We start from the raw sequence: 26,873 nt of genomic DNA, 5'->3' as shown, positions 1-26,873 counted from the left end.
GGTAGCCAGGCAACTTTGCTAGAGGGTGGGGGAGGTGGGCATGGAGAGGAAACTTGTACCCAGAGTCTTGGGGAGGGTTTTATTCCAGAAGAGATACGTAGATTCAAGGGGACTAAGGGCCAGGAAGATACTGTCCCTAACTGCTCCCTTCCAGGAAGAATTGCCCAGCAGGTGCCCTGCTTTGGGTATGCCCAGGATGTAAACAAACTGCTAGTTTTGAAGGGTTCTCCCAGGAGTGAGTCTGCCATCTTTCAGTCCGGAGTGCCAGCCTATGGGACTAAAGTTAGGGCAAAAAGACAAGAAGCAGAAAGCCAAGAAAGGTTAAACAGTGTCAAAAGCCATAGACAGGTCAAAGGCACAGAGGCCAGAGAAAAGTCTACTAGATTTAGCTATTGGGAAGTCCTTGTGATTTGTGTGTGACTTCCAAACTTTTCCTTCCATAACAGACATTTAACATAAATGGAATTATCTTATATATAGTATCCCATAACTTGCTTTTTTACAAAAACAGTAAATCATAAGGGCATGCCAGTAAATATAGTGTGACATCATTTTTCACGACTACATACTGTTTCATCAGAGGGACATGCTACATTAATCACACTTGGCTGAGAGGCACTTAGGCTGTTTCCAGTTTTTTGCTATTATCATAAACATGCTGCAACAGCATATTACAACAATGCACACACAGATATGATTACTTCTGTATGTAAAATATTTAGAAGTGGAACTGTTGAAGTGAAATCCACATTTTATACTTTATTATGCAAGCACATTGCCTATATAGCCTCCCATAATTTTGGAGAAAAACTGTATTCTCTTCTGATTTCCTCTAATCTTTCCGGCCATTTTTTCCTATTTTCCATCCTATTCATCCCTTATATATTGGTATTTCCCAGAGTTAGGTCATTCTGTTTTTTTCTTCCTTAGAAAATTACCAACTCAAATGTCTACAAGAGCCAAGAAGGTATAGTAAATACGTGAACTGGGCCAGATATGACAACAAGAAGGGGCAGGGTTAGAGCAAGCTAGAATTACACATTGTCTAAAAGTATTCACATTATTTTAAAACACTCTGCCATAAAGCATGTCTACAGGTAGATTTAGCTTATAAGCTGCCAGTTTGGAACCCAGTTAACATACCCTCCCCACACGACTTCACCACTGCCAAAACTTCATCTATGTGCTGGTAACTCCCACTGCATCATCTTTAACTCTGACCTCTCCCTGGGAACCCCAGACCCACACATGCAGATGACTACCTACATCTTTCCTTAAGTATCTCAGAGGCATCTCAAAAACTGCTTACGCATACAGCCAAATTCATGATCTCTGCCTTTTCTTCTCCCAAAAGTCAGATAAAAAATAAGAAACATCAAGCCTGTAGTCCCAGCACTTTGGGAGGCCGAGGCGGGTGGATCACGAGGTCGGGACCATCCTGGTCAACACGGTGAAACCCCGTCTCTACTAAAAACTACAAAAAATTAGCTGGGCACGGTGGCGTGTGCCTGTAATCCCAGCTACTCAGGAGGCTGAGGCAGGAGAATTGCCTGAACCCAGGGGGCAGAGGTTGCGGTGAGCCGAGATCGCGCCATTGCACTCCAGCCTGGGTAACAAGAGCGAAACTCCGTCTCAAAAAAAAAAAACAAAAACAAAAAAACAAAAAAAACAAAAAGAAAAATAAGAAACAAATGATCTTCTTCTTGGGTTCTCTACCTCAATCAATGGCACTTCCAATTTTTCTACTGATATGGTTTGGCTGTGTCCCCACCCAAATCTCACCTTGAATTATAACTCCCATAATTCCTGTGTTGCAGGAAGAACCCGATGGGAGGTGACTGAATTATGGAAGGCAGGTCTTTCCTGCACTATTCTCATCATAGTGAATGAGTCTCAAAAGATCTGATGGTTTTATTTATTTTGAGACAGTCTCGCTCTGTCACCCAGGCTGGAATGCAATGGTGTGATCTTGGCTCATTGCAACCTCTGCTTCCCAGGTTCAAGCGATTCTCCTGTCTCAGCCTCCAATTAGCTGGGATTACAGGTGCCTCCCAGCATGCCCAGGTAATTTTTGTATTTTTAGTAGAGACAGGGTTTCACCATGTTGGCCAGGCTAGTCTCAAATTCCTGACCTCAGGTGATTTGTCCACCTTGGCCTCCCAAAGTGCTGGGATTACAGGCATGAGCCACCATGCCTGATGGTTTTATAAATGGCAGTTTCCCTGCACAAGCTCTATTCTCTCATCTGCTGCCATGTGAGACATGCCTCTCACTCTCCGCCATGACTGTGAGGCCTTCACAGCCATGTGGAACCGTAAATCCATTAAACCTCTTTCTTTTATAAATTGCCCAGTCTCGGGTATGTCTTTATCAGCAGCATGAAAACAGATTAATACACCTATCTTTGAAGCCAAAAACCTGGAGTCATTCCAGATTCTTCCCTTTCCCTAGCCTTCCATAATTTATCATTAAGTTAATCATCAAGTCAGCCGGGTGCGGTGGCTCAAGCCTGTAATCCCAGCACTTTGGGAGGCAGAGGCGGGTGGATCACGAGGTCAAGAGATCGAGACCATCCCGGTCAACATGGTGAAACCCCGTCTCTACTAAAAATACAAAAAATTAGCTGGGCATTGTGGTGCGTGCCTGTAATCCCAGCTACTCAGGAAGCTGAGGCAGGAGGCGGAGGTTGCCTGAACCCAGGAGGCGGAGGTTGCGGTGAGCCAAGATCGCGCCATTGCACTCCAGCCTGGGTAACAAGAGCGAAACTCCGTCTCAAAAAAAAAAAAAATCATCAAGTCAATTCCACAGGCATAACAAGCACTCACTGAGCACCTAGTCAGTGCCAATTACTATCAGGGGCTAAGGCTGGCCACGAAGAGGAATAATACGCAGTCGGTGCTCTGGAAGGGCAGACAGACAGCAATGCCATCAGGACATGTAGTGGTGATGGATAAGTGCCTTACAGGATGTTCTGGGAGGAGAGAAGGTAAACTTTGAGTCTATTTCCTCAGTGTTCTTTATATAGTCTTTATTCTCCATCCTCATGGGACTGCCTCCAGTCTCCACAATAGCCTCCTAACTGGTCTTCATGCTTCCAAGTTCCCTCCTCCAATTTATCTTCCATATTGGGTAAGGACAATCTTTTGAAATAGCAAATCTGATTCCATCATTCTTGTCTCTTGCCTAAAACATGTCAACAATTTCCCATATCTTTCAGGATATAATCTAGAGTCCTTTTGGAGTGACTTGTGAGGTCTCCCATGATCTTGCTCTGGATTCCTTCTCTAGCCTATCTTCCAGCATCTAGGATGTAACACCATGTGCAGTTCTCTGAATGTCCTTATGCGCATCATGTTCTCAGTTTATGCGTTCCCTCTGTCTAGAATACGTACCCTGTCATTTTTCAACTGCCTAATTCCTTAATTTTTTATTTTTTGAGACAGGGTCTCATTCTGTTGCCTAGGCTGGCACAATCATGGCTCACTGAAGCCTCGACTTCTTGGGCTCAGGTGATCCTCCCATCTCGGCCTCTTGAGTAGCTTGGACTACAGGTGCACACTACCACGCCTGGCTAATTTTGTGGGTTTTTTTTTCGGATTTTTTAGTAGAGATGGGGTTTCACCATGTTGACCAGGCTGGCCTCAAACTATAGTACTGGGCTCAAGTGACTGCCCTGCCTCACCCTTACAGTGCTGGGATTACAGGTGTGAGCTACCATACCTTGAAAAAACAATTACTTCCTTCGAAATCCTTCTGTGACCACTTTCCCCACAAAAGATGGCTTCTCCCAGGTGTTCTCTGTTACAGATCCTCCCTGTCCTGCAGGATTACAGTAGGGGAGAAAAAGAAACTTCCAAGGCATTTTGCCAGGCTGCTGAAAGGGGCCATGATATGACATGTCCTTATGTGGGTGTCTTTGAAAACAGGCAGTGTTGAAAATATATGGGAGTGTAGGGCAGACAGTGATGATTCCAGAGGAGGTCCAGAGCCCTGGGAAAGGCCCGGCTGCTTGGCTCTGGTTGCGTGTGGCCTTGAGGGGCCACAAATACTTCAGGTCCACAGACCACGTATCTTAAAGAGCTACTGACATAATGTAACCCACCCACTGACACTCATGGCACCGACCCCTGCCAAATACAAAACTAAAACAAAAAAGAAAGAAAACTTTTCAACTTCATGATGGTGAGTCAGCAATCACCAATGAACCAATTAAAAGGTCTTCTTTTGGTCCTTTAATGCTAGAAGCAGATGATCAGAATGAAGGTCAAGAGGTCCTGTAAGCAGTAATGGCAGAAGAGGAGTGAGCCCAGTGATCCACCTTAGGAAAAAAGCCCTTTCTGACCCCTCACTTTACTAGGTGTCTCCCTTCTGTGTATTTGTGGCACCTTAGACTTTCGTTTACCATCGTGTTAGCACTCTATAATTTTGTTTTCATGTCTGACTCACTCTAGACTGAAGTTCTGGGGTAAGGATTATGTATTAGTTTTCATCCTCAGTACCCAGCATGGTGCCCAATATATGGAAATGCTTATAAAATAAATAATGGAAGAAGGGGAGGGAAGGAAGCTTAAGTAAACAGGTTTCAAGTTGAGAAGTTTGGAGACTAAAAGGGATAGATACTACAAATTCATGTGATGCAGAGAAAAACTTTCACTATGTCAGAGACAGTGAGGAAACTGCATAAAGACTTTTTTGTAAGAATACTATACATAGATATTGTTTATAATAAAAAGAAATTGAAAAAAAAATCCCTTAAAGGACGGGAGTGCTTCACAGGATGTTTCGCAGAAACTTCAAGCTGAGCGTTCTCCCCAAATGAACTCAACGGCTGCCTTGTAAGTGTGCTCATTTCCCTGTGTTCCCTATGTTAAAAAGTGGTGCCACCATCTTGCTAGCCACCTGAAACAGAAACTAGGAATCCATTTTTACTCATCCCTCCAGCAGCCACCTAATGTTGTCATTTCTCCTCCCCTAACGTCACATGAACTTGTCCTCATCACTGCTTCCCAAGCATTACCTTCCTCAGTCCCACCTCCTGTAACCCTTTCTCCCCATTTCAAGCAATGACCTTTCTAAAGCACAAATCTGTTGCTGTCCTTCCCTCCTTGCTTTGAAACCTTGGCTGACCTTATAATAAAGTTCAAACTTCTCAGCATGACATTCAAGGCCTCTTACCACTCTTGGACTTGTACTCCAATAGACCAAATTACTTCCAAGTGTGTCTCCTTCCCTCCACATGATTCCTGCCCTTCCCTAGATTCTACCTGGCCAGTTTCTAACTGTCCTCCAATAGCCGGCCCAGGTGTCACCTCCTCTAGGAAGCCTCTCCTGCCTGCAGTCAGTGGCCCTTATCAGATAAGGGTCAGGGGCTCTCATCAGACCACACAGCTCCCCTTTGTGCTCTGTTGCTACAGTAACCACACTGCCCACTCAGTTTCCTTTTTTTCCCCCTGAGATGGAGTTTTGCTCTTTTTGCCCAGGCTGGAGTGCAATGGCACCATCTTGAATCACTGCAATCTCTGCCTCACAGGTTAAAGTGATTCTCCTGCCTCAGCCTCCCAAGTAGCTGGGATTACAGGCGTGCACCACCACATCCAGCTAATTTTTGGTATTTCTAGTAGAGACAGGGTTTTGCCATGTTAGCCAGGCTGGTCCGGAACTCCTGATCTCAGGTGATCTGCCTGCCTTGGCCTCCCAAAATGCTGGGATTGCAGGCCTGAGCCACCATGCCCAGCCCCCATTCAGTTTCTTATCTGTCACTCTCCCCTAGACCTCTGCACAAGGCTTGGTAGATAGTGAGTACTTAAGGGTTTAGGGAGGGGCAGAATTTACTTAGGGTCTCTTGAACTTGGAAGTGGGGCAGCAATCACCATGGGCAGGTCTGGATGGGGATCTATGAAGTGCTGATGCAAGCATGCTCTTATCTGGAGGCCTGGTCACTGCTCCACAGAGGTGGAGAAGGAGGAGCAGGAGGCTTCTCCCACACCCTGAGGATACTCTCTGCCACACTGGGGCCTCTGCGGGGTCTCCCGGGATTAAGAACATCATACTGAGCAGAAAGGTCCCATTCTAGGGGGCGGAGGCTGGCTTAGCGACGGAGCCATGCTTTCCCCAAGCCATTCTTCATTCTTTATGGTCTCTGAATTACAGAAGCAGAAACTGCTCACCCTTGGTCTGAAGGTTTTCGTGACTTGTGCGAAGAAATGTCATCAACAGCCTTTTGTTTGGACCTGACTTGTGTGACTGTGCCAGGGGACTTGCTCAGAGGATTCTTTTCAGATGTCATTTCTGTTTGTCTATAACCCTGGTCCATGCAAAGTCATTCATGAGCCAGTTTTTCTGAGGCTCCAGGGCTGTCACAGTCTCATTCTCACCACAGCCCATACAGCTACTGTGTGACTGCCTCCAGCCTGGCGTGGGTGGAGGACTTTGGCCTCCCCACAGCCCCACACTTAGCAATGGTGTGTGCTGTGGCCAGGTCAGAGCCAGGCACTGAGATGCAGCTGTGAGGAGTACCCAACCAAGTCTCTCACTCTTCAACGTGACTTGAATGTCTCTGAAACCCGAGCTACAACTTCCATTTACTTCCCCCAGATGGTGAGCTAGGACCATGCCTGCATTTTTCAAAACCATTTCCCCAGTGCCCACACAGTGCCTGGCACTCAAGAAAAATGTATAACATGAGTGAACAGACCATGCAATATCCAGTTATTTGAGTCAACTGAGGGAGATCATCAAACTCAATGTTTTGAAGGAAGAATAATCCAGAATTTAATATGTCCTTAGAGCCACTTTAGACTCTGTCCACTGCTTTTTTTGAAACAGAGTCTCACACTGTCACCCAGGCTGGAGTGCAGCAGCATGATCACAGCTCACTGTAGCCTCAACCTCCCTGGCTCAAGCGATCCTCCTGCCTCAGCCTCCTGAGGAGCTATGACTACAAGTGCACACCATTATGCTAATTAAAAACGTCTTTTTTTGTAACAACAGAGTCTCGTTATATTTCCTAGGCTGGGCTCAAACTCCCCAGCTCAAGTGATCCTCCGGCCTCAGCCTCCCAAAGTGTTGGCATGACAAGTGTGGGCCACTGTGCCTCGCTCTGCCCACTGTCAATGCTGCTGGTGTTGGTCCTGGGAAGGAGGCCCAGAGTGCTGGGCCCAGCTGCACAGTGGGCCTGGACATAGCAGAATGCACAAGTAGGTCAGCAGGACCCGCCCATTTCATTTCCCTCCCCAAGCCCAAGCCAGCTGCAAGGAGTGTGGTGACAGGATAGATAAAGGCAAAGGAAATGGGAGCTGTCCCCAATTTAGTCAGTCACTACGTGGCGATGGAGGTAAGACAGAGGTAAAAATTAGACAAGGATTAGTGGTGGTCTTGAGAGGGAACTATAATACAGTATATACAGAAGGGTTCCAGATAGAGGTGCACACAGAGCTGGGGGAGCTCCAGGGCAGGAAAAGCTTCCCAAGGGAGGTGACATATGAGCCAGAGTTTTAAAGGTGGAGAATGTGAGGACGGATACTCCAGATAGCACATGTGTGTGGACAGCTGGCCAAGCTGAGTGCCTGCCTCATTCAAGCCCCTCTGGAGGGGAGAGGCCTGCCACAGGCAGTTCGTTGAGCAGAGACTGCTATGCCTGATGCCAGGCAGCATTCAAGTTGCTCAGTGAAGTAAAAGCAGTAGTTCTTAAGGCAAAGAATATGGAGAAGTGGCTGGGCACTGTGGCTCACACCTGCAATCCCAGCACTTTGAGAGATGGAGGCAGGTGGATCACCTGAGGTGAGGAGTCTGAGACTAGCCTGACCAATATGGTGAAACCCTATCTTTACTAAAAATGCAAATATCAGCAGAGTGTGGTGGTGGGTGCCTATAGTCTCAGCTACTTGAGAGGTTGAGATAGGAGAATTGCTTGAACCCAGGAGACAGAGGTTGCAGTGAGCCGATATCACACCATTGCACTCTAGCCTGGGCGACAAAGCAAGACTCCATCTTGAAAAAAAGAAAGAAAGAATATGGAGAAGCACTCCAGGTTGGGATAGCAGAAAGGCATAAAGGCTATAGTTTAGTAGGGTTTTGGCATCCAGGGGTTAGGGAACCACGAAGCATAAGCTCCCTGGTGCTCTGACAGGTGTCAGAGCTAAATTACAAGTTTTTGGTTGCATCCTGTATAGCTGGAGTTGCCAAAAAGCCACACTTCCTGAAATGTGGAAGTATTTCTGTATCAACAAATGCCAGTCACCTAGGTCTGTCTGTAGTCTATACAAGTCCTGACAGCTCCATGCCGAGACATATTACCCGAAGGTCTCCATGAGAGTGGAGGCAGTTGGAACAGAAAGACGGAACACTTACCACCCCAGATGAAGCACTCACTGCATGCCAGGCACCAGGCCACACATGTCATGGACATTATTTCATGTAATCCCCATAAATGCCCATGAGATGGGGACTGTTATTCCCATTTTGCAGATAAGTAGGCTGGCGTTCAACATGACTAAGAGCTTATCTGGGGTTATACAGCTAGCAAAGTGGCAAAATCGGAACTCTAACCTAGGTTTGCCTGATTTCAAAACCTAAGCTCTTTTCACTTGCCCAGACTGAGGCAGAGGAGCTGTATCTCATCTTTGCTGAGACAGCCTGAAGGAGATGCTGTGAACCTGGCACAGGCACACAAGGTTGAACCATAGGGATCGGTAAAACGGTGGTGAGGTCGGGTGGTAAAGATGGACCCCTCTTCCTCTGACCAGCCTCACCACAGTGCCAACAGATGATAGTCTAAGCACACACAGTAAGACCATCTTCGCCTCAGCTCAAAAGCTCTCTACTTCCTGAAATCCAGGCCTACCCTCAGAAAAGGTCTGAAATTAGGCCTAGCCACAGGCTGGAAAAAGTGAGCAACTTGTGGCTAGGGAGAACATGGTGTTTGTAACCCAGATAGTCCATACCCCTCCGTTACCCTCCCTTTCTGCACCTAGCACTCCACAGATTAGGGTAAGGGGCTCATGTCTAGACAGGGAGAGACCTGCTGCTCATGGAGGATGGCCCTGGGGATCCAGATGCATGGTAGAAATGGCTGGTCCTACCTTTCTTCCTTTAGCAAATGCTCCTCTGTGGAGTACCTGAATGAGGACTGGAATACAGACAGATGGAGCCAGGCTCACCCTCTGCTCCCAAACCTGCACCCTACATGCAACTGGGCCTGTGCTGACAGCTTTCTTCGACCACAACGAGGTCTCTGAATCCTGTGTTCCTCCCAATAATCTGAGCAGCAGCAGAGGAATGCATCTCTATGAGAGTCAGCGACTTTGCTGGAGCGAGCCCACTGGAGGCAGGGCTGGGTCAGGAGCCCAGGCCTCCTGGATGAGCTGTCTTTCCCCACAGCCTTGGGTGTGGGTCATGGTTTGCTATGCTCTGCCCTACTGCATCTTGTGCTTTTCTTCATTCTGCCCTCAAAATGACTAGGCTACAAGCAGAGCTGGCTAAACCTGACGCAGCTGCTGATCATGTTAAAAAAGCTCTTTGCTTTGGAGGAAGGATTCTTTCCATCAGGAGAACCACATGGGCTCATGGGGCCTGATCCAACCAATGGTCATTCTCCTTGTATCCCCCGTCAAGGGTAGGGTGGGGCAGAGAGAAGCCCTTCTGGAGAAGGGACTTGGTTAACAGGGGCCCCTGTGTGTGCAACAGCCACAGGGCAGGAAAAGAAGGGCACAGGAGCAGATGCAGGGGGGTTGATATGGTCTAAAGTGGCCTAAGGGTGAACATATACCTGAGCAGAGTCCTGCCCTTAATCCCTCTTGCTGGTCTTGGGGTATGCATGAGGATGAGTGATGGAGATGGGGAATGTGATGGAGACAGCCCTTAAGCTGGCCAGAACCTCACTGATTACATTCACCCTAGACACAAGGGAGCAAGGCCAGTGGAAACAGCAGGTACAGAGCCCCCTCATCAGAGCTGGTTTCTGAGCACAGGCCTCAAGCACATGCCTTGCCACATTTGGAGGACCTGCTCCATTTGGGCATTTGCTTCTTGGAGCAAGTTCCACAACTGGCCTCTGGCCCAAACACAATATCGGAAGACACTGAGCAGCAGAGTGAAAGGTGTCACTTTGTTTTTTCGATCATCTGTTTTCCCTTTTTTTTTTTTTTGATAGAGTTTCGCTCTTGTTTCCCAGGCTGGAGTGCAATGGCGTGGTCTCGGCTCACTGCAACTTCTGCCTCCTGGGTTCAAGCGATTCTCCTGCCTCAGTCTCCCAAGTAGCTGGGACTACAGGCATGTGCCACCAAGCCCAACTAATTTTGTATTTTTAGTAGAGATGGGGTTTCTCCATGTTGGTCAGGCTGGTCTTGAACTCCCGATCTCAGGTGATCCACTTGCCTCAGCCTCCCAAAGTGCGGTGATTACAGGTGTGAGCCATCATGCCCAGCCCCAATCATCTGTTTTCAAACTATGTTCAGAAGCTGTCCATTGTGGGAAACTTCCCTATACTAAGCCCTTGAAACAGGGAGAGAGGATGGGTCTATCTCAACACAAGGGCCACAAAGATGTCATAAGTCCAGCTGTCAACAGGCCTGCTTTCGTGATGCTGCCACCTATCAGGTGTGTGTTTCCCCAACCAGGAGCTCTTGAGAACAGAGGTCATGTGGTCCAATACTCGCCACTTCATCCCTGGACAATCTCATCCACGCTCTGGGGGTTGTGTATGGACCTACCTGCAAATTGTTTTCTTCCAGCCCAGACCTGAGAGATTCACTGAACTCAGGCTCCCTGTATAGGGCCGTGGCTTCCTTCTGACATTTCTTTTGCCCGGATCTGGACTCTCTGCCCGCGTCAGGGCAGAAGGCAGAGCCAAGAGCCTTCATCATGGGAGGCAGGCATGGCCTGGTGTCCTGCCTCCATGGGAGGTGAGGCTCCAGCCCTGCTTCTCCCTTCTAGCTCTGGCTATTTATTTGGGGAGGCCTGTCAGAGAGTGACCTCTCTCCCCAGGTGCAGACAAGAGTAGGTAAAGCATGACAGTCCTGAAGGTGCCAGCATCTTACTCTGCTGAGTTTCTGCCTCCCTGCTGGGACTTGTGTGGGTGGAGCTCAGACCTGGGCCCTCCCTCTCACTGAGGAGCTAGCTGGCAGGGCTGCTCCTGGCTGGGAGCCTCACACGACTCAGGAGGAGGGCCAGGATCATGTTCTGTGCTTTCCCTAGCTTTTGCTCTTCACAAGCAGCAAGAACTCCCCACGTGGGGATCTTGTACCTGAACCAAAAAAAGCAAAGCTGCTAATCTGACAAGATCAATTCTCAAATACCACAGGAATGCAGCCAGCCTGCCTGCTCTCACCAGGGACTGTGCTTCTAAGCAGCCCTACGGTTCCTGCTCTGAGGCTGGAACCAAGGCTGGAAGTGGTCTGCAAGGGAGGAAGCTGCCCCCACCTGTGTATCTGGTCTTGCTGCCAAAGCCCCACCCTTCCTAGCATAGCTCAGGCAGCAACTTCACCAGGATGTCTCCCCAGTCAATCTGTCATCACTCCTCCAGCTGAAGGGCCTTCTCTGTGCCCCCACAACTCTCTGTCCTCACCTCACCTGGATATGTGTTTGTCTCTGTGCACCATTTTCCTTAGCTCTGAGGAAGATGGGTACAGATGAGGAAGGTGAGGCCCAGAGAGGGTAAGCAACCCAGCCCTAGCCATTTCCAAAACCTCTTCTCTTTCCACTATGGTCCAATACTTCTCAAACCATCTGTGAAGAAGGATCGGTTGGTTTTCCTTTTTAATTTCAATTTTGTCATAGAATGATAATTTTATAAAATAGAATAAAAATAAATCACTAGAAAAATTAAATAAGGCCAGGCGTGGTGGCTCATACCTGTAATCCCAGCACTTTGGGAGGCTGAGGCAGGCAGTTCACCTGAGGTCAGGAGTTCGAGACCAGCCTGGCCAACCTGGTGAAACCTCGTCTCTACTAAAGATACAAAAATTAGCTGGGGGTGGGGGGATGGGGGAGGTCAGCGTCTGTAATCCTGGCTACTTGGGAGGCTGAGGCAAAAGTATCACTTGAACCTGGGAGGTGGAGGTTTCAGTGAGCTGAGATGGCACTATTGCACTCTAGACTGGGCAACAGCAAGACCCCGTCTCAAAAATAGTAATAATAATAAAGAAAACACACATGTAAAATATAAGCTCCATTTAAAAAAGTTATTTTGGGTAACAAATAGCTGAGACCACAGTGCATGCCACTGTGCCAGGCCTATTTTTTATTTATTAGATTCAGCAACATAAGCTTACTCTAATTACTATAAATGTTTTCAAAACCTATTCCCAGTATCATAAAAATCTTGTTGCAAACCAGTTCAAATCAGTTTGATTCTATAGCAAGTTCCCAACTGCCTTTTGCCCATCTGGGGCATTCTATCAAGGCTTTGCCTGTCATTCACCTTCCAGTAAAAGTTAGAAAGGGATAAGATGTAGCGCCTCAGGCCCTGTCCTGGGGTAGGGGAAACAGTACACTCTGACACAATCAGAAAGTTAGCAGGTTGAGGCCTAGAACTTCTCCTACAGCAGATGGACTTATAACCAGCTAGGTCTGCAAGATTCACCTTTGCAAATAGCGTTGGGTCCCTAGTCATCTGGGAAGGAGAACTAAAAAGAAATCTCACAACTTCTGGACATCTACTGCAGCTCCACCTATGAGAACTGGAAGACAGAGCAAAGAGGATGGGGTGTACTGTTTTAGGGAACCGGCAGGCTAAATTCCTTGAATAATGGAGGAGGCAGTAAGCTCAGACAAGATGTGGAATTAATTTAAAAGCAGAACATAGATTGGTTCCCAGAGGAGGTCACAACACCTGATGCTAAGGAAAATATGAAAATAAACTGATGGGCAGAGAAACAGAAAGGACACAAATGGCAATTCCTCCAGCTGCAAGCCGGAGTCCAGGTCGCGGACAGGCATTGAGGCTGTCTAGCCCAAGCAGGCTACACTTAGACACTCTGCGGAGAAGCTGTAGTTCCAGAGCACTCTGCTCTTCCCGGAAAGGTCCTGCACTTCAGGATTTCACCGCAGCAGGTCCTAATGAAAAATTTAAAACATTCTCCAAACAAAAGGAATCTGCATTCCCCTCTAGGTCCATGGTTCAGAGCCCCAATTCAGGACACAGGGTGGGGTTGATGGGTTTGATTCCTGGCCCTGTGCCACTATGACCTTGAGCAAGTTGTTGCTATTTCTACAAAATGGGCATAACAACACTTACTTCACAGGATTGTTGTAAAGGGTTTTTGCAAATTTGACTCCGTAAAAGTGCATTACCACACTGACTTCGTGTGTAACGATTGTGCGTGTAGGTAAAAACACTGAAACTTCCTCCATAAGAGATGTCCTTTTTGTATAAGTGCATTTGTGAAGGATGAAATTTCTCAAGATCTTGGGTCTTTGGGCAGCTGCATATGCAGTAGTGACCCACTGCAGCTTTTGATTGATCTTGTCAAAAGCCTTAGGTTGTTAGTCACAGTATTTCAGATGAGCATGGATGTAAGCCAGGGTGCACACAATTACCAACTATAGTGAAATATAGTTTATACATTTCCTTTTGTACCATTTCTTTATGAACACAGTTTACCTGCTCATAACTGCTGTATCCATGTGACTGTCATTAGTAACCTGTGTATGCCTGTTGTTAGCACACCTGTTTATGCTAGGCAATAAAATATGTATGTCATTATTGTCTGTTTCATTGTGTAAAGTGGCTATGAAGTGTTCTGTAATGTTTTTATATTTATCAAATAAATTCCCTTTTAGGAATATAAATATATTTTAAAGAATTTTAAAGATTATCCTTTCCAGAATTATGTTTTTAAAATTTTAATCTTTCAGAATTGTGATTTTCAGGGTTTTAGACTTTTTAGGGATTCTGATCTTTTAGGATTTCAACATGTGGGATTATGGTGTTCAGGACTGTTGTGTCTTTTGGAATTATGATGAGCTCCCATTGTAAACGCTAAATGATGTAATTAAATACAGTGTCTGGCACAATGGCTGGCACACTCTAAAAATGGTGCTCTAAAAATGGCATGACACTTTATGTGTACGGGTTGTCTGTGTCTGCCAGTGGAATGTACGATCTCGGAGGGGAGCGGTTTTATGTCACCTATGCAGTGCTGAAGCTATAGCACCTAGAAAAACATCTGGCACTTTGTTGAATGACTTTATAGGATAATAGGGTCAATGTGGCAACTTTTTAAGGGACGAGAGAGACCTGAATATGATTAAATAGTGATAAGAAGGAACAAGTGAAGAGAATGAAGGTCCAGGTTCCTGCAGACGTGGGAGAGGTTGGAGAACCAGGGCTCAGGGGAAGAAACTGACCTTGGAAAGAAGATAGTACATCAAGTACCAGGACTTGATGACTCATTAGATATGTTGTTGGGAGGAGAAGGAGAAAGAATAACTCCCAGATTTCTGGCTTGGGTGAGAGTGGATAGTGGTGCCATTTCCTGAAATAAGAATATAGACTGATTAGATTTATTCGGTGAGTTGGATACACTGAGCTTGAGATGCTTTTGAGTCATCCAAATGGAGCTGTCCAGCAGGAAGTTGGGTATTTGGGTCTAGAGATCAGTAGAGATATGGGTTGCAAAAAGATTGACAGTCATCAGCACAGACGATGTTGGCTGAAGCAGTAAAGTGAGAAGACAGGAGAGCTCTGACTGAAACCTGGCAAACACCAACATTTAAGGATGGGCACAGGAAAAGAAGATCACTTGCAATAGAGAGTCAGAAGGAAAAGAGAGGTAGAACTGGGATGGAGTCTGGACAAAGAAATAAGGAGGAGAAAGTTTCAAAATGGAGGAAGAGATCAATACTGCCAAATGCTTCTGAGACATCACAAAAAGAGAAAGACTATCTGTTGGATTTCAGCGCTTTTGGTGGTCTGGATAAGGGCATTCTGAGGCGAAGAGAAGTGAGAGTGAAAGCCAGACTACATGGATTAAGAGTTAGAGAGACATGGAGAAGGTAACTGTAGCAAGTCCTGTACATTCCTGGTGGGGGGTGTGGGGATGCCCAGTGTGCTCCCAGCCTAGAGGGACAATGATTCTGCAGAAATAGAGAAGTAGACAGTACTCTCTTCTCTGTAATTTATGGTATGGGACAACATTTGGCAAGGATGCCTCTCAATCCTACCACCTCCCCTTGCCCCCTGTGTTATAGTAATGAAAATCCTAGCATCTTTTTCTGGAAGGGCTTTGTAATATGGGGATACCAGATACTTAGCTATGCTGTCCAGGCTTTCAAAGCCCCCAGGGCAGTGCAATGGGCCTCCTGTACCTTCTCACACAAGAGTCCCAAAACAGGCAGCTGGGACTGTGTATCAACTCTCTAGACTTCCTGCCTCAGAGAGCTCTGCAAAGTTTTGATGGCCATCTTTGCACTCTGGGAAACTCAGCCAGCTTCAACCATGGCAATGATTCCTTAGCAGACACACAGTCACCGATAACACACCACACACCCCAGCCTTTCTAAAATAGAGTGCATCTGAAGAAAAGTGTAGTTTTCCTCTGTAGAGTTGGGTAAGGGAACCACTTCCAATTCTATATCAGCACCTCATTAGCTACCACCAGGCATCTGGCAGACCTCGGTACTTTGGCCATTAGCCAGCCTGTCCATGAAACAGCAGCTGTGAGAGGAAGTAGAAAGCAGTTGTTAAGTATGTGAGCTTGGGTTCAAAACCTAGTTTTATCATTTCCTATCTGTGTGACCTAAGGCAAATAACTTGACTTCTCTATGCCTCTATTTCCTCATATTTAAAACTGGACTAATAAGGGTTAGTTTCATATGATTGTTGGGAGAATTAGAACAGAAGAAACAGGAAAAAGTCTCAGCACGGGACCTGATCCAAAGTAAACACTCAGTAGGTGTGGGCTATCATTGTCACGGCTGCTAGTATCGCTCTGCAACATGGATATGGCAGAGATAGGGCTCTGCTTCCTCCTGAAACTGTGGGCCACAGGCTTGTCCTGCAGATGCCTCATTTTCTCCCAGTCCTGAGCGGCCCTACTGGCCACCAACTAAAAGATATAACACTCAATCATGTCTCTCACCAAAGCACAAAAAGCTCCTCAAATGTATGAGGCAAAATATTGACAGGAAAATGGGGTATGCCAATTATGTGTCAATTTAGGTTTTATGAGTTATATTTTTTGTTTTTAAAGAAAACATTCAAAATGTTTACTGTGACCTACTCTAGGGTCTTTATTTTTCTTCCTGAAAAAAGCCTACCTAATTCTAATGAAAGTCACTGAGAAAACAGGATTCACTTAATAAGTGTCTAACATTAGATTTTGTTGAAATGATCTAACATTTATGGCCCCAAGACACATCATCTCATTTCATTCTCTTGACTAATGAGTGAAGTAATGCTCAGACTTTTCCAAGATCACATAGCCTGTGAAGTGAGAAAGCTGTGAGAATTTTCACTGTCCAAATCTTCATCTTCTTTCAATCTATCATGTATTGGAATATGTCACAATAATTATTTTTTCTTCAGTAACTCTCTCCACCAAAAGACTGTCTTATCAACATTTCCCATATCCTTACACTCTCAATTTCCGGAGGGCAGAAATTAATTTCTATTTGTAAAACAAATATCAAGTGTCTACTATGTGCTAAAGGCTCTGCTACGTGTTGGCAGCCATGAAGAGAGGAGTTCACAGCCTCTATGAGAGGAGAAAGAAACAATAACAAAGCTATGGGTGAGGCACTGTGGTGGTGCACAGGGTGGGGGAAAGAGTAATGGAGTGTATTGCTAGGTAAAAGAAGACTCTGCATTCCACGAGACCAAACAGATTGAAAAGCCCTCACTCAAAATAGAGCAAAACAAGTGCTCAATACATCTGAGTTCCTTTGGACCTACTGCCATCCCCTCCCCATCCCTCTACTTCCTACTTAGAGGAAGCTGTAACCAAGTGGGCAATCCTCAAGGGAGGAAAGGAGGACTTCCCAGCAGACAGTGCAAGGGTGTGAGAGCAAACAGGCTGGCTTCCCAGAGAAGCAGTACTCTTGTCTGGCTGGAATGCCGCATCAGCACCCCTTCCTTTACACCCCCTGCTCCCTAGTCTGCACCAGGGATGGGTGTCAATGACTAGGTGGGCTCAGGGAAGAGTGAAGCGTACATACGAAGAAAATGTGTACTTCATATAGCATCTGGGAATTTTTTTAAAAAGTAAGGTTTAGGCCAAGCCAAAGCCTTCTGTGAGGGGAGCACCTAGCAAAGCACTAGCTGTCCTGCACCAAGTTTGGGGTTTGGGGTTGGCACGGCCGGTCACGTGGCATGTGGCGGTGTGCAGGGCGTTGGGTCAGCAGGTCTGGGACTCTAGTGGCACTGGTGTCGGCATGGGACTGAGGCATCGCTAGGCACGTGCATTGAGCAGTGTTCCAGCAGCTTCGAACCAGTGCAATGGGGATGCCAGTCTACGGGCCCATAGAGATGCTGACCTGTGGTCCGCACATGACAAGATGCTGGCGCAGCCCCTCAAAGGCAGCAATGTTGAGGTTTACAATATCAGTAAGAAGGAGAGTAACTGGCAGCGGGTTGGATTGGAGCTGATTACCTCAGAGAATTTCACCAGCCGAGTAGTTTTGGAGGCCCTAGGCTCTTGCTTAAATAACAAATACTCTGAGGGGGTACCTGGGCCAGAGATACTATGGCGGGACTGAGTTTACTGATGAGCTGCAGACCTTCTGTCAGAAGTGAGACTTGCGGGCCTATAAGCACCCACAGTGCTGGGGGTCAACGTCCAGCCCCACTCACGCTCCCTTGCAAACTTTGAATGTACCCTGCCCTGGTGGAACCCCATGGGCACATCATGGACCTGGGCCTGCTAGATGGGGGCCACCTGACCCACGGGTTCATGACAGACAAAAAGAAAATCTCTACCACGTCCATCTTCTTTGAATCTATGCCCTGTAAGGTGAACCCAGACACTGGCTACATACATCAACTATGACCAGACGGAGGAGAACGCCCGCCTCTTCCACGTGAAGCTGATCATCACAGGAATCAGCTGCTACTATGGAAACCTGGATGATGTCCACCTGTGGAAGACTGCAAATGAGAATGGTGGGCATGGCACACATCAGCTGGCTGGTGGCAGCTGGCATGGTGCCCACGTGGTGACCACCAGCACTCACAAGACCCTGAGAGGCTGCCAAGCCAGCATGATCTTCTACAGGATAGGAGTGTGAAGTACGGATCCCAAGACTGGCAAAGAGATTCTGTACAATCTGGAGTCTCTTGTCGACTCTGCTGTGTTCCCTGGCCTTCAGGGAGGTCCCCACAACCACACCATTGCTGGGGTTGCTGTGGCCCTGAAGCAAACTATGACTCTGGAATTTAACGTTTATCAGCACCAGGTGGGGGCCAGCTGAGGCACTGATGGAGCTGGGCTGCAAAATAGTCACAGGTGGTTTTGACAACCATTTGATCCTTGTGGATCTTCATTCCAAAGGCACAGATGGTGGAAAGGCTGAGAAGGTTGTAGAAGCCTGTTTCATTGCCGGCAACAAAAACTCCTGCCCAGGTGACAGAAACGTTCTACAGCCCAATGGACTGCAGCTGGGCACCCCAGCACTGACGTCCCATGGAATTTTGGAAATAGACTTCCAAAAAGTAGCCCGCTTTATTCACAGAGGGACAGAACTAACCATGCAGATCGAGAGCAACCGTGGCGTGAGAGCCACCCTCAAGGAGTTCAAGGAGAGAATGTCAGGAGATAAATACCAGGGGGCATGCTGGCTCTCTGGGAGGAGGTCGAGAGCTTCGCTTCTCTTCCCTCTGCTTGCCCTGCCAGACTTTGTTTTTGAAGACAGTCTCGCTCTGTCACACAGGCTGGAGTGCAGTGGTGTGATTTCGGCTCACTGCAACCTCTGCCTCCCGGGTTCAAGCAATTCTCCTGCCTCAGCCTCCCAAGTAGCTGGGTCTACAGGCATGTGCCACCACCCCCGGCTAATTTTTGTATTTTCAGTAGAGACGGGGGTTTCACCATGTTGGCCAGGCTGGTCTTGAACTCCTGAACTTGTGATCCGCCCGCCTAGGCCTCCCCAAAGTGCTGGGATTACAGGTGTGAGCCACTGCGCCCGGCCTTTTATTTTTATTTTTAGAGAGGGAGTCTAGCTTTCTCAGGCTGGAGTGCAGTGGTGCCATCGTGGCTCACTGCAACCTCCACTTCCTGGGTTCAAGCAGTTCTTCTGCCTCAGCCTCCCAAGTAGCTGGGACTACAGGTGCAGCTACCACGCCCAGCTAATTTTTGTATTTTTAATAGAAACAGGGTTTCACCATATTGGCCAGGCTGGTCTCAAACTCCTGACCTCATGATCTGCCTACTTCGGCCTCCCAAAGTGTTGGAATTACAGGGGTTAGCCACCATGCTTGACCTGGCCTGCCTGACTTCTAAAGGAGCCGGCCCACCCTGGATCTGCCTGGTGCCACAGAGGAAGCTGCCTGCTGGAGGACCCCCCAGCCTTGAGAGATGGACAAGCTGCCCCACAGAGGACCCACTGACACTTGTTCTCTTTGAAGGGGTTTCTTTTGGATTTTTTTCAAGTTTTCTTCACAAATTAAAATTTAAGTCTCATTGTTAGTAATTCTGGGACACGTTATTAAAGGTTTTTTTGTTTTGTTTTTTGAGACAGAGTCTCGCTCCATTGCCAGGCACCAGGCTGGAGTGCAGTAGTGCAATCTCAGCTCACTGCAACCGCCACCTCGTGGGTTCAAGCAATTCTCCTGCCTCAGCCTCTCGAATAGCTGGGACTGCAGGCGCGTGCCACCATGCTCAACTAATTTTTATATTTTTAGTAGAAACGGGGTTTCACCATGTTGACCAGGATGATCTCCATCTCTTGACCTCACGATCCACCCACCTCAGCCTCCCAAAGTGCTGGGATTCCAGGCATGAGCCACCGCACCTGGCGGTTATTAAAGGTTTTAAACTTGAACCTTGCTTTCTCACAGCTGGACATAGTTATTCTAGAAAAATAAAATACTGTGTAGCTATTTTGCCATAGTCATTTAGACCGTGGTATAGGGCAAAGCTACTAGAAAGATTCTAGGGTTTTACTCTTCCTGGGCTTTCCTCTGCCTTGCTCCAACAGAGAGGAAATGCCCATGTCCACAGCTTGGACACATTACCCCTTGTACTATCTTGTTACCCTGTGACATGCCAAAGGAGAACTGACTGAATCAGCCTCTGAGGCTTCTGCTATGTGCTGTCAATCAGAAGTGTATGTTAGCCAAGTGTACACAGGTGCACCTAGTATGGTGGGTGGGTGGGGGGTGCTGTCATTAGCTCAAAGTATGGTGTAGAAATGGTTTTCCTCCATCCTGGATAGTCCCAGTCCCATGCTAGTGTGAGAATCAACCAGGCTTTCCTGCTCCACCTGAGATAACCAACTCCTCCCATAACCAGGAAACCAAATGTCACCTTCCCAAAGAAACTTTTTTTTTTTTTTTTTTTGAGACAGAGTTTCGCTCTTGTTACCCAGGCTGGAGTGCAATGGCGTGATCTCGGCTCACTGCAACCTCCGCCTCCCAGGTTCAAATGATTCTCCTGCCTCAGCCTCCCAAGTAGCTTGGATTACAGGCATAAGCCACCATGCCAGGTTGATGATCATTTTTAATAAGCACACACAACCAAATTGTTAACCACAGAATATCTACAAGAATTATAGCTTTAAAAATACAATGTTTATATTTCAAAAATATTTGAACTCAAAGATTTAATGGTTTGTTTTTGTACATCATGTCAAAATTAACACATCAAAAGAGTTTTATCAAGTCGTTTTCTGTCAAAATGTTGATGCTACAGAAACCAAAACCTTGAATTTACTTAAGTATTTTGTAATCAAAATATCAAGAAATACTAGCTACTGGTATGAAAAAAAAATCCTAGATCTCAACCTCATTCCTAACACACAAAACCAACAATAGATGAATTGATAATTTAAATATAAATAACAAAATTATAAAACAGTAGAAAACAAAGGATTGCACCATCATAAACTATGTGTGTATGTAAATCCAAAAACTGCTATGAAGGGCAATTTGTCAATAACTCTCAAAATATTCACAGAGGCAGAAGAAAACACAAACACAATAAGAAATGAAACAGAAGATAGAAAAAGACCTAAATGGAATCTACAGAGATTAAAAACACAGTATCTGACTTAAATATATACCAGATGGGATTAACAAATGATTAGAAGCTACAAAGAAAAAGCAATAAATGTGAAGGCATAGCAATATCAACTATCCAAAATGGAGCACAGAGAGAAAAAAAGATTGAAAAACAAAAGCCCAGAGCATCAGTGACCTATGGGACAAATAATAAAGCATCCATGTAATTTAAATTCTGGAACAGGAGGCGAGGCAGAAAAAAATATTTGAGAAAATATGTAAAAAGGTCCAAATGCAATTACAAAGAAGAAAATAAAACAAACAAGAAAACTATGAACCTATAGATCTGAGGAGTTCAATAAACTCCAAGCCAAATAAATATAAAGAATACCACAGCCATGCACAGTGCCTCACGCTTGTAATCCCAGCACTTTGGGAGGCTGAGGCATGTGGATCACCTGAGATCAGGAGTTTGAGACCAGCCTGGCCAACATGGTGAAACCCTATCTCAACTAAAAATACAAAATTAGCTGGGCATGGTGGCACATGCCTGTAATCCCAGCTACTCAGGAGGCTGAGGTGGGAGAATGGCTTGAACCCAGGAGGCAGAGGTTGCAGTGAGCCAAGATTGTCCTTTTGCACTCCAGCCTGGGCAATAAGAGCAAAACTCCATACCAAAAAGAAAAAAAAGAAGAGAAAACCACAACAAGGTGTCTCATAATAAAATTGCTGGAAGCCAGTGGTAGAGAAAAATCTCAACTGGTAGCCAGAAGAAAGTAGAAATACTACATACAAAGGAATATAGGTAAGAATGACAGAAGATGTTTCATCAGGAATGATGCAAGCTAAAAGAAAATAGAGTTACATCTTTAAAGGAGTGGGGAGGGGGGGACTGTCAACCTAGAAGTGTATACCTAATCAAAAATTTGTTAAAACTCTTTCAAAATTGAAGGCAAAATAAAGACTTGTTCAGACAAACCAAAGCTGAAAAAGACTTTATAGTTACTGAACATGCCCCACAAAACAACGTTAAATAGAGTTCTTCAGGCAAAAGAAAAGAAATAGCATACAGAAATTTGTATTTACATAAAGGAAGAAAGACCAACAGTAAAGAAAACTTTGTGGGTAAATATAAAAGAATTCTCCTTCTCATTAAAAAAACTTTTAAAATGTTGATTGCAGTAAAATACACAAACATAAAATGTACCATCCTAACCATTTTTAAGTGTGCACTTTAGTAGTATTAGTTGTTTTCACACTGTTGTGTAAACAATATCCAGAACTGTTTTTCATCTTGCAAAACTGAAACTCTATATCCATTCAACAGTAACTCTCCACTCCTCCCTCCTCCCACCACATGGAAACCACATTCTACTTTCTGTCTCTATGAATTTGATTTCTCTAGGCACCTCATACAAATGGAATCACATGGTATTTGTTTTTGTGTAACCGGGCCATTTCATTTAGCAAAATGTCCTCAAGGTTCATTCATGTTGTAATGTTTGTCAGAATTTCCTTCCTTTTTCAGACTGAATAACATTCCACTGCATATGCATACCACATTTTGTTTATCCTTTTACCTGTCAGTGAACACTTGAGTTGCTTCTACTTTTTGGCAGTTATGAATACTGCTGCTACAAACATCCTTTGAAACCCTGCTTTCAATTCTTTTGGGTACATACCCAGAAGTGAAATTGCTGGATCATATGGCAATCCTATTTTCAATGTTTTTAGGAACTACATCCTGTTTTCCATAATTGTAAAACATTTCCACAAAGAATGCACAAGGATTCTAATTTCACTACATACTTGTCAACACTTGTTATTTTCTGGTTTGGGGATAACAGCCATAGTATCCTAATGAATGTGAGGTGGTATCTTACTGTGGATTTGACTTCCATTACCCTATTGATCAGTACCATTGAGCACATTTTTATGTGCTTTTTGGCCATTTGTATATCTTCTTTGGAGAAGTGTCTATTCAAGTTCTGTACCCATTTTAAAATCATTTTGTTGTTGTTGAGTTTCAGAAGTTCTCTTTATTTTCTGGACATTAACCTCTTATTAGATTTGCAAATATTTTCTCCCACTCTGTAGCCTGCCTTCCACTTCCATTTTAAAATTATTTTAAATAATTGACTCTTTCAAACAAAAACAAATCAGCTGGGCACGGTGGCTCATTCCTATAATTCCAGCACTTTGGGAGGCTGAGGCAGGCAGACTGCTTGAGCACAGGAATTTGAGACCAGCCTAGGCAACATGGCAAAGCCTATCTCTACAAAAAAATATAAATATTAGCTGGGTATGGTGACATGTGTCTGTGGTCCCAGCTACTTGAGAGGCTGAGGTGGGAGGATTGTTTGACACAAATAGGTTAAAAAGATAGGCTGCTCCCTACCCAGCCCTCAGACTGCTCAAGGGCAAATATAAACATGTTCCTTCCCACCAACAAAAGTAATTGCAAAAACCACAATTACTTTTGCACCAACCGAATACAAGGATGGAAAACATAAACCGTGATATAGCTTATTTTATAAAGGCCAGAGTGGAAGATTTTGGAACAATAATTATTTCATTATCAATAAGGAAAAGGGACACTTCAAAATAATGAAGGAATCTATTAGATAATGGAATACAACAATCCTAAGTGTATACGTACCAAATGACAGAGCTTCGAAACAAATGAAATAAAAACTGATAAATGAAGACTTCATTACCCCACTGTAATTGTTAGAAAAAGTGTACAGAAAATCAGTAAGGATATAGGAGACTAGACAAATACCATAAACGAACCTAAGCTAATTGCCATTTATAGAATACCCAAAAACAGAAGTATTTTCTTTTTAAGCACACACAGAATAGCCACCAAAATCAACCATACTTTTTCCCATAACTCAGATTTAAATCAATTTAAAAGTATTAAAATCATATAATACATATTTGGATCACAGCAAAAATAAATAAGAAATCTATGAAACAGGGGGAACAATTCAAGATGGCTGATCGCTAACATCTGGGGATTGCAGCTCCCAGTCAAAGCACAGAGAAAGAGAGGACGCCACACTTTCAGACAAATCTTGGTAGCTCACGGAGCAGAAGATTCCAAGTGGAGGAGCCGCACGGGTCGCCAGCCCGACTCTTGTGGACGGCACAGCGGTTTTGCCGGCACCTTGGTGTGGCAGCTCTTGGTGCAGAGTAAACGGGACTGGTTCCCCTTCTGACCAAGGTTTGGAGGAGCCGCACGGGTCACCAGCCCAACTCTTGTGGACGGCGCAGCAGCTTTGCCGGCACCTCAGCGCAGCAGCTCTTGGTGCAGAGTAAACGGGACTGGTTCACCTTCGGACCGAGCTTTGGCGCTCCGGGAAGGTAGAGTCACCTATTACAGACTCAAAAAGGAAGCCAGACTGGAGATTCCCGGGCAGAAAAGCACCATCAGTCTTAACACCACTATTTAGGCCGGTACAGTGGGTTGCTCATATTTCCGCCCTGGGAATTAACAACTTGGACGTCCACCCAGAGACCTAATCTGAGAGTTGGTAATTACAAAGATGACAGGTGGATAAATTTACAATGATGGGAAGAAACCAGCGTAAAAAGGTTGAGAATACTCAAAATCAGAATGCCTCTCCCTCTAAAGAATATCACAGTTCCTCATCAACAAGGGAACAAGGCTTGATGGAGAACGAGCGCATCCCATTAACAGAATCAGGCTTCAGAAGATGGATAATAAGAAACTTCTGTGAGTTAAAAGAACATGTTGTAGCCCAATGTAAAGAAACTAAGAACTTTGAAAAAAGGTTTGACGAAATCCTAATAAGAATAGACAACTTAGAGAGGAATATAAGTGAATTAATGGAACTGAAGAATACAATGCAGGAACTCCGAGAAGTATTCACAGGTTTAAACACTAGAATTGTTCAAGCAGAAGAAAGGATATCAGAGGTCGAAGTCCAACTTCATGGAATAAAATGAGAAGACAAGATTAGAGAAAAAAGGATAAAAAGGAATGAGCAAAGTCTCCAAGAAATGTGGGACTATGTGAAAAGACCAAATTTATGTTTGATAGGTGTACCTGAATGCAACGGAGAGAATGAATCCAAGCTGGAAAATATTCTTCAGGATATTATTCAGGAAAATTTTCCTAAACTAGTAAAGCAGGACAATATTCAACCCCAGGTAATACAGAGAACACCACAAAGATATTCCTCAAGAAGAGCAACCCCAAGGCACATAATCGTTAGATCCACCAGGGTTGGAATGAAGGAGAAAATACTAAGGGCAGCCAGAGAGAAAGGTCAGGTTACCCACAAAGGGAAGCCTACCAGACTTAACAGCAGATCTCTCAGCAGAAACTCTACAAGCCAGAAGAGAGTGGGGGCCAATATTCAACATCCTTAAAGAACAGAACTTTCAGCCCAGAATTTCATATCCAGCCAAACTAAGCTTCACAACTGAAGGAAAAATAAAATATTTTATGAACAAGCAAGAACTCAGAGATTTTATTACCACCAGGCCTGCTTTACAAGAGCTTCTGAAAGAAGCATTACATGTAGAAAGAAACAACCAGTATTAGCCTTCCTAAAAATATACCAAAAAGTAAAGAGCATCAACATAAAGAAGAATTTACATCAACGAATGGAGAAAACAGGCAGTTAACATCAAATGGCAGTAATCCCAAATTTAAGTTGACTAAATCCCCCAATCAAAAGATACAGCCAAGGGCCGGGCGCGGTGGCTCAAGCCTGTAATCCCAGCACTTTGGGAGGCCGAGGCGGGTGGATCACAAGGTCAACAGATCGAGACCATCTTGGTCAACATGGTGAAACCCCGTCTCTACTAAAATTACAAAAAATTAGCTGGGCACGGTGGTGCGTGCCTGTAATCCCAGCTGCTCGGGAGGCTGAGGAAGGAGAATTGCCTGAACCCAGGAGGTGGAAATTGCGGTGAGCCGAGATCGCGCCATTGCACTCCAGCCTGGGTAACAAGAGCGAAACTCCGTCTCAAAAAAAAAAAAAAAAAAAAAAAAAAAGATACAGCCAAAACTCAACAGTATGCTACATCCAGACCTACTTCACATGCACAACAGTATGCACATCCAGACCCATTTCACATGCACATACACATTCACATACACAAAGACTCAAAACAAAGGGATGGAGAAAGATTTACCAACCAAATGGAGAGCAAAAATAAATAAATAAATAAAAAGCAGGCGTTGCAATTCTCATATCTGATAAAATAGATATTAAAGCAACAAAGATATAGTGGTAAAAGGATCAATGCAACAACAAGAGCAAACGATCCTAACACCCAGATACATAGAGACTTAGACTCAATGAGACAGAAAATTAATAAGGATATCAAGGACTCGAATTCAGAATCGGAAGAAGTAAACTTAATAAATGTTTATAGAGCTCTCCACTTTAAATACACAAAATATACATTCTTGTCAATACCACATCACACCTACTCATTGGTTTAAATGAAATATAGATTGCCCATTATTAATACCTATTTTTTTTAAAAATAAAGCAACATTTCCATTCTCTCTCCCTCTTTTTCTTCCTCTTTCTTCCTCTCCTTCACTCCTTTTTTTTTTTTCCTTCTCTCAAAAAAAGAAAAGAAAGCAACTTGTAGACCTCTAGATCCAGGTCGGCAATGTCTCTTTCATTGCCTGATTTCATTCCTTTGCTTCTCTCTCCCTCCCTCCCTCCCTCCCTCCCTT

At 45.0% G+C, this 26,873-nt stretch overlaps 1 protein-coding gene and 1 pseudogene across 24 annotated transcripts in view; one reads left to right on the top strand and one right to left on the bottom strand.

Moving 5' to 3' along the window:
* The window catches only part of ST3GAL3 (ST3 beta-galactoside alpha-2,3-sialyltransferase 3), a 238,927-nt gene that overhangs the window by 66,815 nt on the left and 145,239 nt on the right, over nt 1-26,873 (bottom strand). The gene's annotated exons all lie outside the window — the stretch shown is intronic.
* LOC103794393 (serine hydroxymethyltransferase, cytosolic pseudogene) lies at nt 7,328-19,537 on the top strand (annotated as a pseudogene).

The sequence above is a fragment of the Callithrix jacchus genome, chromosome 7 (genome assembly GCF_049354715.1).
Source record: "Callithrix jacchus isolate 240 chromosome 7, calJac240_pri, whole genome shotgun sequence".
In the NCBI taxonomy this organism is placed as follows: domain Eukaryota; kingdom Metazoa; phylum Chordata; class Mammalia; order Primates; family Cebidae; genus Callithrix; species Callithrix jacchus.
The sequence above is the reverse complement of the archived record's forward strand: the minus strand, read 5'-3'. Positions and strand labels throughout refer to the sequence as shown.